This window comes from Bos grunniens, chromosome 22 (assembly GCF_055505025.1).
Source record: "Bos grunniens cultivar Pamir isolate PY7600 chromosome 22, Bosgru_T2T1.0, whole genome shotgun sequence".
NCBI classification, from domain to species: Eukaryota; Metazoa; Chordata; class Mammalia; order Artiodactyla; family Bovidae; genus Bos; species Bos grunniens.
In genome coordinates, this window is record NC_141186.1 from 8,263,779 (window position 1) to 8,281,647 (window position 17,869).

The window sequence follows — 17,869 nt, forward strand, 5'->3', positions numbered from 1 at the left end:
TGTTTATTTATTTATTTGGCTGTGTCGGGTCTTAGTTGCAGCATGCGGGATCTTTCATTGCAGCTGAAGGAAAGTTACACGGCCCAAAATAGCCTGGAGTTAAAACTCCCCTCTGGGTCCTCCCCACTATTCTATGCAAAACAAAGAACTCTCTCACCCGAAGGAAAAAAATGGACATTAAGGTTGATTACGCCCAGCTCCCAGCCGGTCCAGCCTCTGGCCGGTCTCCAGAATTCCTGGCCCCAGCCATTTAAGAGATAACTACTCCGAACAACCTTGGAGAAGAACAGACCCCTTAAGACTGTAGCTTTCCACATACATGCCTATATATACTTCCTCTTTTCTTGGGTCTGTGCAGCCGCTCACTAATCTGATGGCCGCCCCTTCTCGCCTCATTAAAGGTGATCTGTTCCTGTAAAGTGCCCGCTCGGTCTTTTTCCAAACCTCACCTTCTCTAACTCCCTTACCCTACAGCAGCTCTTGGGCTTCTCGAACTGCTGCTCTAACACCGGAACACATGGGCTTAGTTGCTCCATGACACGTGAGATCTAGTTCCCCAATCAGGGATCAAACTGGCATCCGCTGCATTGGAAGGTGGCTTCTTAACCACTGGACCACCAGGGAAGTCTCATGAGATACAGACATAACCTTTGATTGTAGGAGAAAAACATGAGCCCCTGTAGATAGTATTTGAGCCCCTAATCCAGCTACAGCTGAAAGTAGACGCAATCCTTTACTGTTTGAGCTAATTTGAGTTGGGTTTCTGTTACTCACAGCCAAAAGAATTCCAACTAATGCAATCATGATTTAATGGCACCCTCTATAATATTACTTTTAAAGATCAATATGAAGGTCAACAGTCTCCCAACTCAAATGAAAACAAAATACAGGAAACTAAAATTTAACCCCATGTTGGGAGAGAATGGTTTGCAACTAGGATTAATTTTCAAATAGTAAAATCTTTCAGACAATAAATAGAAGTAGTGAGGAAGTCTAAACATTTCTTTTGAGGGAATTCTCTGATGGTCCAGTGAATAAGACTCCATACTCCCAGTGCAGGGGGCCTGGGTTGGATCCCTGGTTGGGGAACTAAGATCCCACATCCACAGTTAAGCCTGTGTGCTGCAACTAGAGAAGCCCACATGCTACAATGAAGACCCAGTGCAGCCAAAATAAATAATAGAAAATGAAAGTAAATAAGTAACTTTTTAGAATGTTTAGAAATGATCTCTCCTCGAAAGTGGTTTAGCTCTCTAGACCTGGAGAATAAGCGACAGCTTAAGATCTCTGAGAATGCAACTATCGCTTATTTGTCAAAGTTACACTGAAGTTAAGAGTAAAATGAAGCCATATTTTCTTAAGGATCTTTAGCTGTTTAGTTGCAAGTCATGTCCAACTCTTTTGCGACCCCATGGACTGCAGCCTGCCAGGCTCCTCTGTCCATGGGATCTCCCAGGCAAGAATACTGGAGTTGTTGCCATTTCCTTCTCCAGGGGATCTGGAGATCGAACTCTCTTGCATTGGCAGGCGGATTCTTTGCTGCTGAGCCAGTTACAAAGATACTGAGCCCCTCCCTCCCACTAGGGTACCCAGTCTTTGCTCCTATATGCCCTGTCCTTTCTCAGAGTTCCCCAGGTATTGTCTCACTGCTGGTGACAAAATGACCCTCGTTTTGCTCCTGTCTGATCAGCTTCCCTGGCTGGCTGGAGTCTTCAAGACAAATCCAGAGTCAAGGAGCAGTGCTGATCTCCTGGACCCCCTACTGCACCCCCGAACTTCCAGAGGCTTGTGGTTGTTGTGTCAAAGTGGGAAGAATGACTTCTCTGCAAGTGCTTGCTGCTTATCGTCAACCAGGAGGTCCTGAAGTAGCACTCAAGTCTCATAAAGTCCGTTATGAAAACTGGTTGAGGGACTTCCCTGGCGGTCCAGTGGTTAAAACTTTGCCTGCTAATGCAGGGGGTGTGGATTTGATTCCTGGTCGGACAGCTAAGATCCCACATGCCTGGTCGCCAAAACAAGGACACACAAAGCAGAAGCAATATTGTAACAAATTCAATAAAGACTTAAAAAAAAAAAAAAAAAACACAGGTTGAGCCATAAGTTCGAACATGGACACACATACACACCCCACACACATGCTTATACATACGCACACTGCTCTTTAGATACAGAACACAGTCATTTTTATAAAGTAAATATATAGTCTCTCCACCTACAGCAGCACGGACAAATTTTACCTTCGTTGTACTGAGCACTCTAGCAAAAGCAAAGGCTTTCACATCTCCATTTCAAAAGGAGCTCTTTGGTTTACATTTTTTTTAAATGATGGTATAAAACTGGTGGTGAAATGTATCACTTATTTTTAATTTTCTACATTCTTTTAATTTTAAGGGAGTTTTTGGTGTTGACATTTTACCAGTTTGAGTGAAGCGTGGAAACCTTACTGTCTTTTCCCCTTATCTATCCCCATTTATAATTGTCTTAAGTGTTTCCTCTCCACATATTGAGGTATGTCAGGCAATGTTATCATTTTTGCTTCAACAAACAAACATAGTTTTAAAAACTCAAGAAGAAAAGTCAATTGTATTTATCAGTAATTTTACTCTATTCATTATCCTTCCTTCTTCCTTCCTCAGGTTACAAGATTCCTCCTTTTATAAGTTTCATGGACTTCCCTGGAGGCCCAGGGGTTAAGACTCAGCTTCTAACGCAGGGGGCATAGGTTCAATCCCTGGTCTGGGAACTAAGATTCCACATGCCACTCAGTGCAGCCAAAACAAAACAAAACAAAACAAAACAAAACAATAACACCACCTATCTCCTTTTGTAAGTTTCCTTCTGTTTAAAGAATTTCCATTAACTATATCTTTTCAGGTTTAGTCTGATGTTGACAAATTCTTTTAGTTTTTCTCCATGAGAATGTCTTGATATCCTCTTCTACCTGAAGCATACTTTCACTGAATGTAGAATTCTGGATTCACAGTTCTTTTCTTTTAATGCTTCAAAAATGTTGAGTCACTTTCCTTTTGGCCTCCATGATCTCTGATGAGAAATCTGACATCATTCAATTTGTTTTTACTCTACTTACTTGTAGACATCACTTCTGTCTCCTCTCTTTTTTTCTGTTTTTAGCTTTCAGAAGTTGGTTAGGATCAATCTTGGTATGTATTTCTTTGGGCTTGTCCTGATTGGGATTCAACAGCTTCTTGAATCTATGGGTTAATATCTTCTGCCAAGTTCAGAACACTTTCAGCCACTATTTTGTTGAGCTCTTTTTCAGTCTCACACTCCTTCCCTTCTCTGGAAAGACTCGTTATGATCTCACATATCCCTGAGGTTCTCTTCATTTTTTTTTTTCTTTCAGTTTATTTTCTTTCTGTAGTTCTAATTGGATAAGTCTTACTGATCTCACTTCAAACTCACTGATTTATTCTCCTGTCTGCTATTTAGCCCTTCCAGAGAGTTCTTATATTTTATTATATTTCTCAGTTCTAAAATTCTCTTTTGGCTCTTCTTTATAGTTTCCATTTCTTTGCTGAAATTTCCCATTTTTTTCACTTGTCTAAAGCATGTTCAAAATTTTTCATTGCAGCATTTTTTATGATGGACTCTTTAAAACCCCCATCGGCTAGTTCCAACATCTGTGTTATCTTGGTCCTGCCATCTGTTTGACCATCTTTTCTCATTCTAGTAGAGACTTTTCCTGATTTGTGGGAGTAGGGCTTCTTTTTCTAAATTAGTTCCAGACAACTTGGTTATTATGTTATGAAATCGTTCCTCTTATTGAAAGCTTTAATTTCAGCAGGTTTCCTCCCACATCACACCAGTGGAGGGAGTGGGATGCTGCCTTTCACTGCCAGGTGGAGTGGGAGCCAAGTTCTCTGCATGAAGCTGTGGAGGATGGAGGGCTTTTGAACAGGGTGGTTAGGATGAAAGTCCTGGCTCCTTACGACCTTCTCTGACATCATTCAGACACAGGGAGGAGGGTGCCTCATTCCAGCGAGATGAGGATGGAAGTCTAGGCTCTCCACTCAACCTCTGTTGACAAGGGTGGGGATGGGGCCTGTTATTCCTGAGGCATTTGACTGCAGTAGGGCCATTATTGTCTACAAGTTTTCAGTCTTACTAGACTGCTCCTTTCCTGTCCTTTGGCTAGAAAGAATGAATTTTTCTTAGACTTTTTTTTTTTTTTGGTTGACATGGCATTTCTGGGTTGGTAGCTTCTCCAGGACCCAGTTGAAAATATGAGAGAAAAAGAAAACCTACGGAATTCAATACACAGCAATCCTTGAGTCCTGAGGTCCCTAACTATTCTGTTTTCTTTGCTCCATCTTTCAAAGCTGTCTTTATTTGTTTTGAATATAATATCCAAAGTTTTTAAGGAGATCAAGTCAGTCAATCCTAAAGGAAATCAACCCTGAATATTCACTGGAAGGGCTGAGGCAGAAGTTGAAGTTCCAGTACTTTGGCCACCTGATGCAAAGAGCCGACACTGGAAAAGACCCAGCTGCTGGCAAAGATTGAGGGCAGGAGGAGAAGGAGGCAGCAGAGGATGAGATTATTGGATGGCATCTCATCTCATCTCAATGGACATGAGTTTCAACAAGCTCTGGGAGATAGTGAAGGACAGGAAAGCCTGATGTGCTTCAGTCCAGAGGGTTGCAAAGAATCAGACACAACTTAGCAACTGAACCACAATTCATTTAATGTATATATTCATCAGCCCAGTGCCAGTGGATGGCAAATAGCAAGTACTCAATAAAACAATGAGCTTTTATTATTTACAATGACATGAAATAAATATCTGCTGGTTAGATTGTCCCAACCCGTGGCTTAGCAGGCTGTAGCTTCTCTTTTTAATGTTTTGTGTTATCCAGTATATTCCAGGAGAAGGTATGTCAAGTCTATTCCTGAATTAACCTACACTAACCCAATTTCTTTATTGAATGGCGCCTTAAGGTCTCAATCCTCAGTACCAAAGTCAGGTCTTTTTCTGCTGGTCACCATTGCTTGTATTGTAACTGTTCCTGGTGGTTGCAGCCCTCCACTACCTCAAATGTTCACAAAGGTCTCCTTTTTTTTACTCCCAAACACTCCATATAGGAGGTTTACTGAAAGTTTTAACATAAGTGAATGTTAGTACAGAGAAAGTGGAACTTTGAAACCATATATCAGGGGACTTCCCTGGTGGCCCAGTGGTTCAGATTCTGCCTTCCAATGCAGGGGACACGGGTTCGATCCCTGGTCAGGGAACTAAGATTCCACATTCTATGGAGCCACTAAGCCTGGGTGCTCTAACTAGAGAAAGAGCAGGTATTGCAGTGAAGAGCCAGCACAGCCAAAAAAAGAAAAAAAACCTGTACATAAATCGTTACTACTCCTAAATCAGCCATGCTGCAAAATCTTGTTTTTTTTTTTTGTATCAAATAACAGCTCTTAAAAGACTCTTTACAGCTTTTACAACCTACAAAGCAAAAGACAAAAATTACAGCTATAAATTTTAAAACAATATTTTCTCTTTCCCTAAAACCCTAGGAACAGTGTTCCCACAATACTCTCTACAACAAAGGAGTAGTAAAACCATCTTTTAAAATGATATTTTTTTCCTGTGTCTTTCCACCAAGGATTCAAACATATTAAGGCTCTAATTTATATAAATAACCCTATGTGTGCATGCGTGCTCAGTCACTCAGTTGTGTCCAACTCGTTGCAACCTCATGACTGTAGCTTGCCAGGCTCCTCTGTCCATAGCATGTCCCAGGCAAGAATATTGGAGTTGTTTGCCATTTTCTCCTCCAGGGGATCTAGGGATTGAATCCCCATCTCCTGTACTGGCAAGAGGATTCTTTACTACTGAGCCACCTCGGAAGCCCTATATAACTCCATACTCTCCATATTAAAATACATCTTTTTATGTGACCAAGAATATTCACAAAATATGATTTTTAAAAGTTAATAAATTTCAAAAAATAGAAATTATATAGGCAACATTAATTTTTGAAAATATTATTTTTACCTAATATAATTAAATTAGAAATTAATAATATGACTATACCAGTAAATCATAAACATTTTAAACATCTTTTGGATTAAAGAGGAAATTGAAAGTGAAATTGTAACTGAATTTCATGTAGGAAAACATCTGAGATACATACAAAAGTACTAAGTTCTAATGCATTAATTTTTTAAAAAGCAAGATTAACAGTAAAAGAATTAATGTTCAAATCCAAAAATTAGAAAAACACAAGAAAATAATCTTAGCATTATAAAAATTAATGAATTAAATATAAAATCAAAATAAACAATTTTTTAAAGTGGCAGATCTGAGAAATAAACCCCAAACAGAATTTTTCAAAAAAAAATAAAGCAAGATTAATTGTTTTTTAAACTTAATTGAAGTTAAAAGAGTAAAATCATAAATATATAAAATAAGAATTTATATGAAAGTTAAATATAGATACAGGAGAAGTTAATAGATTGAGGTGAGACTATCTTGTATATCACTAGAAAAGAAATTTGAGAACCTGGTTCAAATGAAGGATTGCCAAAACTGACCTTAGAATAGATAGAAAATATAAATAGACTGAGTACCACAGAAAAATGGGGGGAAATATTAAAGAGCTACTCCCCCCCAAACCATCCTGGCACAAACATTTTCACTGAAACTTCTACCAAACCTTAAGAAATAATGACTCTGTGCTCCTGTGTTCTAAAGCGTGAAATGAAAAGACTTCGTAATGTTTAATGAAGTGAATATAACCACAAAGATATTACCAAAAACTAAAACTATAGCTTAATATAACTTACAAATATTTATGTAAAAAGCAGAGACTTCACTATGCCAATAAAGGTCCACATAGTCAAAGCTATGGTTTTTCTAGTAGTCATGTATGGATGTGAGAGTTGGAAAGAAGTCTGAGAGCCGAAGAATTCATGCTTTCAAACTGTGGTGCTGGAGAAGACTCTTGAGAATCCCCTGGACAGCAAGGAAGTCAATCCTAAAGGAAATCAACCCTGATTATTCATTGGAAGGACTAATGCTGAGGCTGAAGCTCCAATACTTTGGTCACCAGATGCAAAGAACTGATTCACTGGAAAAGACCCTGATGCTGGGAAAGATTGAAGGCAGGAGGAGAAAGTAATAACAGAGGATGAGAGGTGGGATGGCATTACTGACTCACTGGACATGAGTTTGAGTAAACTCAGGGAGATAGTGAAGGACAGGGAAGCCTGGCATGATGCAGTTCATGGGGTTGCAAAGAGTTGGACACAACTTAGTGACAAAGAATAATAACAAAACAGAATTAATGTACACACGCATGCTAAGTCACTTCAGTCATGTCCGACTCTTTGCGACCCCACGGACTGTAGCCCATCAGGCTCCTCTGTCCATGGATTCTCCAGGCAAGAATACTGCAATGGGCTGCCGTTTCCTTCTCCAAACACAATTCAGTTCAGTTCAGTTGCTCAGTCGTGTCCAACTCTTTGAGACCCCATGAATCACAGCACTCCAGGCCTCCCTGTCCATCACCAACTCCCGGAGTTCACTCAGACTCATGTCCATTGAGTCAGTGATGCCATCCAGCCATCTCATCCTCTGTCTTCCCCTTCTCCTCCTGCCTTCAATCTTTCTCCTCCTGCCCCCCAATCCCTCCCAGCATCAGAATCTTTTCCAATGAGTCAATTCTTCGCATGAGGTGGCCAAAGTACTGGAGTTTCAGCTTTAGCATCAGTCCTTCCAAAGAAATCCCAGGGCTGATCTCCTTCAGAATGGACTGGTTGGATCTCCTTGCAGTCCAAGGGACTCTCAAGAGGCTTCTCCAACACCACAGTTCAAAAGCATCAATTCTTCAGCGCTCAGCTTTCTTCACAGTCCAACTCTCACATGCATACATGACTGCTGGAAAAACCATAGCCTTGACTAGACAGACCTTTTTTGGCAAAGTAACGTCTCTGCTTTTCTATATACTATCTTGGTTGGTCATAACTGTTCTTCCAAGGAGTAAGCGTCTTTTAATTTCATGGCTACAGTCACCATCTGCAGTGATTTTGGAGCCCCGAAAAATAAAGTCTAACACTGTTTCCACTGTTTCCCCATCTATTTCCCATGAAGTGATGGGACCAGATGCCATGATCTTCGTTTTCTGAATGTTGAGCTTTAAGCCAACTTTTTCACTCTCCACTTTCACTTTCATCAAGAGGCTTTTTAGTTCCTCTTCACTTTCTGCCATAAGGGTGGTGTCATCTGCATATCTGAGGTTATTGATATTTCCTCAGATATGCGCGGGCGGCTGCGACGGGGCACAAGCGCGGCCAAGAGGAGCTACCCCACGTCCAAGCTCAGGGACAGCAGCCGGGAGGAGCTACCCCACGTCCAAGGAGCGGGGGCTGTGCGGGTGCAGGAGGGCCTAGAGGAGCTACTCCATGTTCAAGGTCAGGAGGGGCGGCGGTGAGGAGATACCCCTCATCCAAGGTAAGGAACAATGGCTGTGCTTTGCTGGAGCAGCCGTAAAGAGATACCCCACCTCCAAGGTAACAGAAACCCAAGTAAGATGGTAGGTGTTGCAAGAGGGCATCAGAGGGCAGACACACTGAAACCATACTCACAGAAAACTAGTCAATCTAATCATACTAGGACCACAGCCTTGTCTAACTCAATGAAAGTAAGCCATGCCCGTGGGGCCACCCAAGATGGGCGGGTCACGGTGGTGAGATCTGATAGAATGTGGTCCACTGGAGAAGGGAATGGCAAACCACTTCAGTATTCTTGCCTTGAGAACCCCATGAACAGAATGAAAAGGCAAAATGATAGGATACTGAAAGAGGAACTCCCCAGGTCAGTAGGTGCCCAATATGCTACTGGAGATCAGTGGAGAAATAACTCCAGAAAGAATGAAGGGATGGAGCCAAACCAAAAACAATACCCAGTTGTGGATGTGACTGGTGATACAAGCAAGGTCCGATGCTGTAAAGAGCAATACTGCATAGGAACCTGGAATGTCAGGTCCATGAATCAAGGCAAATTGAAAGTGGTCAAACAGGAGATGGCAAGAGTGAACATCGACATTCTAGGAATCAGCGAACTAAAATGGACTGGAATGGGTGAATTTAACTCAGATGACCATTATATCTACTACTGTGGGCAGGAATCCCTCAGAAGAAATGGAGTAGCCATCGTGGTGAACAAAAGAGTCTGAAATGCAGTACTTGGATGCAATCTCAAAAACGACAGAATGATCTCTGTTCGTTTCCAAGGCAAACCATTCAATACCACAGTAATCCAAGTCTATGCCCCAACCAGTAATGCTGAAGAAGCTGAAGTTGAACAGTTCTATGAAGACCTCCAAGACCTTTTAGAACTAACACCCAAAAAAGATGTCCTTTTCATTATAGGGGACTGGAATGCAAAAGTAGGAAATCAAGAAACACCTGGAGTAACAGGCAAATTTGGCCTTGGAGTACAGAATGAAGCAGGGCAAAGACTAATAGAGTTTTGCCAAGAAAATGCATTGGTCATAGCAAACACCCTCTTCCGACAACACAAGAGAAGACTCTACACATGGACATCACCAGATGGTCAACACCAAAATCAGATTGATTATATTCTTTGCAGCCAAAGATGGAGAAGCTCTATACAGTCAGCAAAAACAAGACCAGGAGCTGACTGTGGCTCAGATCATGAACTCCTTATTGCCAAATTCAGACTGAAATTGAAGAAACTAGGGAAAACCACTAGACCATTCAGGTATGACCTAAATCAAACAGAATTAAGGAGTACATTAAAAGAATAATACAGGAACTTCCCTGGGGGCCCAGTGGTTAAGACTCTGGACACCCAATGAAGGGGGCATGGGTCCAATTCCTGGTTGGGGAATTAAGATCCTGCATGCTGCACAGCACAGCCTATTGTTATTTAATTAAAAATAATAATAAATAAAAATATAAAAAATGATACAGCTTCATTAAGTGATATTTACTCCAAGAATGCAAGGATTGTTCAATAATTCACCACTTACTAGAGGAAAAGCAAAATCATATTATCTCCACAAGTCCTGAAAAACATTAATGAAGTCCAACATTTATTTTTTATCGTATCTAGACAGAAATAATAAGATAGGTTTTTAAATAAATTATATTGAGATAACTGGCTATTCTTCTGAAAAAAAAAAAAAGAACTGCATTATTTCTTTTCAATTTGTACCCAAATTTCAAATGCATTAGATTAAATGTTAAAAAAAGGGAAAACTTATAAAAGTATCAGAAGAAAATGTGGGACAATTTTCAAAACAATTAGAACCAGGGAAGAATTTGCCCAGTAATACATAAAAATCAAGAACAATAAAGCAACAGATTTATATATTGAACCACCTAAAAAAACAAGACAGAATTCTGCATGGCACTGAAACCGCATAAAGAAAGGAAAAGGGTAACAATAAACTTGGAAATAATATTTACATTTCAGAGAGTTAATTTTCCTAATATATAGAGTGTCTACAAATTAATAATAAATAGCAAAATCCAATATAAAAGTGGAAAAGAACATAAATAGTGCCCAAAAGGAAATGCCAATGGCTCTTAAATATATAAATACATGCATAATGTCATTTACTGTAAAAGATACCATTTTTTACATGTCAGACTGGCAAATATAAAACAAATAGCCACACATCATGTTGGGGAGGGTTAGACAAACAGCCATTTCCACATATTTTCCGTGGCAGTGAAAACTGATTTAACTTCTGTGGAAAGCACTTCAGCAATATCTGGCAAAATATATGTACCTTTTGATCCAGAAATTCCTCGAATGAGAATATTCCCTATAACAATATTCATAATTTATGATGTTTCACACAAAACAGGATTCACTATAGCATTCCCACAAGTACTTATTTAGTACCTAGACTTTGGAGACAACCTCAGCATCTGCTTTGTGCTCAGTCGTGCCCGACTCTGTGACCCCACGGACTACAACCTGCCAGGCTCCTCTGGCGATGGGATTTTCCAGACAAGACTACTCGAGTGGGTTGCCATTTCCTTCTCCAGGGGATCTTCCCCACCCAGGGGTTGAACCTGCATCTCCTGTGTCTCCTGCATTGCAGACGGATTCTTTACCCACTGAGCCATTAGGGAAGCCCTACATGGCAACAACCTACGTGTTCATAATTAGAGGACCAATTTCCTAAATACAACAGAACGGCTTCCACAAGTGAAACAGCATTGTTTACTGGTTAGGCACCATCTCCAACATGTATTTTCAAATAAATATGCAAAACAGTGACAGTGATACCATTTGTTTATATTAAACAAAAATAAACCCACAAACATGCATATTTCATACATCTAATTTATATGTACATATGATATATATGGGCCTCCCTGGTGGCTCAGAACGTAAAGAATTCATCTCAATGTAGGAGACTCAGGTATATTTTTATTTTATATTTCTGTTAGTTTATCCAAAACACTGGCAACCCTGCTTACCTCTTATGAGTGAACTGGATGCCTGCAGGAGAGACGCAAGAAGGAAGCTTACTTTTCACTTGATCCTCTTGACTTATGTCATGTTTGCCAGATGTGGAAATAGGGATTCTTGAGTATGTGCTTTCAAGGAAAGGGCAGGGATCAAAAGCTAAGCAAGAGGGCTTTCCCTGGTGGTCCAGTGGTTAAGAATCTGCCTTGCAGGCCTTCCTTGGTGGTCCAGTGGCTAAGACTCCACGCTCCCAATGCAGAGGGCCTGGGTTTGATCCCTGGTCTGGGAACTAAGTCCCATATGCCGCAACTAAAGATTCTACACACAGCAGCTAAGACCTGACACAGCCAAATAAATAAATAAAAATAAATATTAAAAAAAAAAAAGAATCTGCCCTGCAATGCCCAGGAGGGACACAGAAAGATCCCACATACCATGGGGCAACTAAGGCCCTGTGCCAAAACTACTGAGCCCATGCTCCAGAGTCTGCGAGCTCCAACTTCTGAAGCCCATGCAGTCTAGAGCCGGTGCTCTGCAACAAGAGAAGCCACTGCAACTAGAAGCCTGTGTACCACAAGTAGAGTAGCCCCGGCTTGCTGCAATTAGAGAACGAGGATCCAACATGGCCAAACATAAAATAACTAAGTAAACATTTTTTGAAAAGGTAAAAGAAAAAAAAACTAAGAGAGAATGTGTCTTACCTGGAGTCTAGCTTCTGCCTGACACCTTGAGGAGCTCTGCAGTGTGAACTGTACCTTGAGACAGAAGGTCCAGGCTTTTGTATCCTTATCCGTCAGTCTCTGGCTGTGAGCTGCCTTCAGAAGGGAGTATCCTCTCAGGACAAGGGGCTTCTATTGGCTAAAGGTAAATCAGCCCTGAATACTCATTGGAAGAACTGATGCTGAAGCTCAAGCTCCAATATTTTAGCCACATGATGTGAAGAGTCGCCTCATTGGAAATGACCCTGATGCTTGGAGATATTGAGGGCAGAGGGAGAAGGGGGCAACAGAGGATAAAATGATTGGATGGCATCACCGACTCAATGGACATGAGTTTGAGCAAACTTCAGGAGATGGTGAAGGACAGGGAAGTCTGGCGTGCTGCAGTCCGTGGGGTGGCAAAGTCAGACACGACTTAGCAGCGGAACAACAGCAATAACAATTCTCCAGGAAAGGGGCCACTCTGAGGAATTAGCAATCAATTTTTTGAGCAGCCAAGGAACTAGATTAGAAAAAGGGATGTAGACCCTATAGGTGTCTACTACAAACTCACTGTACTGCCTGAAATCTATATGTTAGTATTAAAAAAATATCAATATTACAGAATGGTCTCTTTTTGTTGTTTGTCTAGATTCTAAATCCAGCATGGATGCCAAAATTTAAACAGTAAAAGTTAGCCTTCAAAATACTTAGCAAGACTCCAGTTTCGGACAACGTTAGTCAATTTTTCCCCCAGTATTGGAACAGATTGGGTTTTTTTGGACAAGCACCACGTGAACTAGTTGGCTTGCATTTAGGTGACCTCCTGTTTGAAAAATCCACAACTTTAAACATTGGACTCGTTCATTGACCAGAGTGCCCAGGACACAAAGAGGAAGTGAGGGAAGAGTAGATTTTTATCTCCTTTCCCAGGCTCATCCCAGGACGAAGGGTAAGGGGACCAAGCATATCGTTTGTCTCTATCCTTTATTTTTCCATACCAAATATAGTTATAAATGTTGTGTATGGTGGTGTACAGAAAAAAATTTCCAGAAATTGGACAGAGGGCAAAAACATGATTAGGGGATCTTTTTTCCTGGCTGCAGGGCATGTGGGATCTTAGTTCCCCAGCCAGGGACCAAACCTGCACCTCCTGCAGTGGGAGGGAAGAGTCTCAGCCACTGGACCACCAAGGAAGCCCCCACATTAGAGTATTTTCTCATTAACTCTCCTGAGGTCATGTCTCTCAGAAAGTGTAACTTTGTTTGGCTGGCAACTGATTAGGGCCTGGATATCTCACAACACTGTAAAGTTAGATGTTAAAGTGCAAAAACTGGTTCAGTTCAGTCGCTCAGTCATGTCTGACTCTTTGCAACCCCACAGATTGTAGCCTACCAGGCTCCTCTGTCCATGGGATTCTCCCAGCAAGAATACTGGAGTGGGGTGCCTTTCCCTTCTGCAGGGGATCTTTCCGACCCAAGGGATGGAACCCATGTCTCTTGCGACTCCTGCATGGCAGGTGAGTTCCTTACCACTAGTGCCACCTGGAAAGCCCCCCAGGCTCTCATATTTTCATTCAACTATTTTCTCTGTCTTCTGGTTCCTTCATTAATGAGTTAAATAAAACTCTGACATGTGCTATTTATATGAGGATCATGCTTTGTAAATAATTTGAGAAAACATGTTTTTTTTTCAGTGTAAATTAATCTAGTATAAAATTATATGGTTAAATACACATACAATGTAGCTTGTTGTGAAAAAATGCATTGAGTGACAGTGGAATAATACATTGAATCCCAGTGGAATAAAATGCTACCAGATTCATTATACACTATCTTCTCTCTTGAGGGCAGGATTGTATATGTGTTTAAATCTGGGTTTTTGACTGTTAGCCTGGCTGCTGAAGGACTTGACATACTGACGTAGGTGATGCTTTGAAAAATGGCTTCACCAGGAAAGAGAATAAAATTAAAAAATATTCATATATTTTTCCTGGTGCATTTTCTTTTGAAATATCCTTGGGAGAGCTCTGGGACTAGGGTTCCCATATTTAGCAAGTAAAAATACAAGACATTTAGTTAAATTTGAACTTCAGATAAACAAGTAATAATTTTTAAACATATCCCAAATTTTGCAAGCATTTTATTTGAAGAGCAGAGCCTAGAGCATCTCAAAGTTCAGAGGATGTAAGAAGCACATGGTGCACACCTCAAGGAAACCAAAATTGAAAGAGACACGTGTACCCCAATGTCCATTGCAGCACTACTTACAATAGCTAGGACACGGAAGCAACCTAGATGTCCATCGGCAGATGAATGGATAAGGAAGTTGTGTTACATATACACAATGGAATGTTATTCAGCTATAAAGAGGCTGAGTTCTAATGAGTTGTTTGAAACTGGAGCCTATTATACAGAGTGAAGTCAGTCAGAAAGAGAAACACAAATACGGTATATTAATGCATATATATGGAATTTAGAATGACGATCCTACATGCAGGGCAGCAAAGGAGACACAGATGTAAAGAACAGACTTTGGACTCACTGGGAGAAGGCGAGGGTGGGATGATTTGAGAGAAAAGCATCGAAACATGCACATTACCATATGTAAAATAGATGATCACTGCAAGTTCAAACGCATGAAGCGGGGCACCCAAAACCGGTGCTCTGGGACAATCCAGAGGGATAGGGTGGGGAGGGAGGAGGGAGGGGGGAGGGGGGAGGGGGTCCAGGATGGGGGGGACACGTGTATACTTGTGGCCAATTCATGTTGATGTATGGCAAAAATCATCACAACATTGTAACTGTCCTCCAATCAAAATATATTAATTAATTGGAAAAAGCAGAAGCACACGGGGGAAGCAAGTGTTTGCCAGTAGCGCCAGGAATGCAAAGGATCATGGGTAACGTTTGAGTCCTGTGCTGGGGCATCCCAAAGGCCAAGCCCAGCAAGTAGAATCCTGTTGTCAATTCCAGGAAGTGAAAGTTGAATCCTTGGGTCAGGAGCTTGGTGGCCCTGTAGTAGGGCAAGCGGCTAGAGTCAGGAATGGGGCCAATCAGGAGAACTGACAAAGCTGCTCAGAAGAGTAATGTGTTACAGAGCGGTTTTATCACCCAAGGACTCTCGAGAGTGATCCAGATGAGTGAGTTGATTAGCCATGTTTTAAAACTCAGACTCAAAGAGAACATTTTAAAAAAAATTATTTATTTGGTGGTGCCGAGTCTTAGTTGCGTCATCAGGGATCTTTAGCTGCGGCTTATGAACTCTCTTAGCTGTGACGTGTGGAATCTAGTTCCCTGAAAGTGAAAGTGAAGTCGCTCAGTCGTGTCCGACTCTTTGCGACCCCGTGGACTGTAGCCTATCAGGCTCTTCTGTCCATGGGATTTTCCAGGCAATAGTACTGGAGTGGATAGCCATTTCCTTCTCCTGGAGATCTTCCCAACCCAGGGATTGAATCCGGGTCTCCCGCATTGTAGACAGACGCTTTACCGTCTGAGCCACCAGGGAAGTCAAACCTGGGCTTTCTGCATTGGGAACTCAGAACCTTACACATTAGACCCCCAGGAAAGTCCCTATATATATTTTTTAAACATTTACGTATTTGATTCATTGGTTCTTGGTTGCCGCAGGCAGGATCTTCGTTGCATGTGGGATCTTTCATTGCGGCACACAAACTCTCTAGTGGTGGCTCTCGAACTCAGCGGTTACGGCACACAGGCTTAGTTGCCCTGTGGCGTGTGGGATCTTAGTTCCCCAATCAGGGACAGAACCCATGTCCCCTGCATTACAAGGCGGATTCCTGACTAGTGGACCAACAGAGAAGTCCCGTATTTAAAAAATTGTGGTATAATGTATATAACATAAAATTTATATGATGCCAACCATTTTTAAGCATACAACTCAGTAGCAATAAGTACATTCACGGTGTTGTACGACCACCACGAGTATCTATTTCCAGAACTTTTCCACCTTCCCAAATAGAAACTCTCTCTCAATAAACAAAAATTCCCCAGTCTCTGGTAACCTCTATTACACTTTCTGCCTCCATGAATTTGCTTATTCTAGGCATCTCCTATAAGAGGAAGAGCACAGGGTTTGTTCTTTTGTGTCTGGCTTATCTCACTAAGCATAATGTTCTCCAGTTTTATCCGTGTTGTAGCATATATTAGAATTTTATTTCTTTTTAAGGCTGAATGACATTCCATTGTATTTATACATACAGACCACATTTTGTTTATCCATAAAGAGGACATACATGTGTGGACATTTCATTTTTTTCAATTTTCCTGTAAACAGTATTCATTGCTACATAAAACAGCAATTCATTGGTATATTCAACAGTGATTCATTGCTACATACAAAAATCACTCCATAGTTAAGGGTATTAAAATAACAACTTGAGGGACTTCCCCAGTGGTCAAGACTCTACAGCAAGTTCCATCTTTGGTCGGGGAAACTGAGATCCTGCATGCAATGTGGCCAAAAAAAAGAAAAAGATATTACTTTAAAATTGTGTTTTGTATTCCTCAAATTGATCTACAGAGTCAATGCAATCTCTACCAAAATTATAACTGCTTTTCTCTCGTTTTTTTTTTTTTTCCAGAAGTGGACAAGCTGATTCTAAAATCCATACGAAACTTCAAGGAACTGAGAACAGACAAAAGAACCTTAGAAAAGAAGAATAAAGTTGGAGGATTCACACTTCCCAATTTAAAAACTTACTGCAAAACGATAGTAGCCAAGACAGTGTGGTATTGGCATAAGGGCAGACACAGAGAACAAGAGAATAAAAACGAGATTCCAGAAATAAATATATCAATCACTGGTCGATTGAAATTTGACAAGAATGCCAAAACCATTCAAGGGAAGAAACAATAGCATTTTCAACAACTGGTGCTGAGACATCTGGACATCCACATGCAAAAGATTAAAGTTGGATCCCTATCTCACATCACATACAAAATTAATTCAAAATGGATCAAAGACCTAATGTAAAAGCTATAACAATAATACTCTCAGAAGAAAACAGTAGTAAATTTTCATGACCTCAGATTTAGCAATAGATTCACAAAAAGCATGAATAACAAAGGAAAAAATAGATTTCATTGAAATTAAAACATTCTAGTGTTATGTTTCAAATGACATTACCAAGAAAGTGAAAAGACAGCCCACAGGATGGGAGAATGTATTTGCAGATCCTATGTCTAATTAGGAATTTATATCTACAATATATAAAGAACTCTTAAAACTCAATAATAAAGACATATAACCCAATTTTTAAAAAGAGCAATGAACCTAAATAGACATTTATCCAAAGAATATATATGTAAATGGCCAATAAGCACATATATTGATGACAATATAATTAGTCGTCAATGAAATGCAAATCAAAACCACAAAATACCATGTCATACCCACTAGGATGGATATAATAAAAAAGTCAGAAAATAATATGTTGGTGACAGAAACTAGTCACAAAATATCACATATTTATGATACCACTTATATAAAGTGTCCAGAATTTGGAAAATCTACAAAGACGAAAGATTATTGATTGTTTGGTCTAGGAAGGAAGGCTGGATGGGAGATCATAGCTAAAAGGTACAGAGTTTCTTTTAGGGGTGATGAAAATGTTCTAAGATTAACTTTTATGATGCTTACAAATATCTGTAAATATACTAAAAACCATTGAATTATACAC

General features: G+C 40.4%; 1 long non-coding RNA gene across 8 annotated transcripts in view; it reads left to right on the plus strand.

Moving 5' to 3' along the window:
* Positions 1–17,117, plus strand: part of LOC147347997 (uncharacterized) — a 66,404-nt gene extending 49,287 nt beyond the window's left edge. For 7 of the 8 annotated variants that reach the window (XR_015150896.1, XR_015150891.1, XR_015150889.1 and 4 more), the window contains one exon: positions 1,691–4,508. This is a non-coding gene — a long non-coding RNA (uncharacterized LOC147347997). Of the gene's footprint in view, positions 1–1,690; positions 4,509–8,277; positions 8,434–13,551; positions 13,688–16,771 lie in introns of those variants that run through there. The other variant, XR_015150893.1, reaches the window with a different exon arrangement.
* Positions 17,118–17,869: the final 752 nt, after the last annotated feature.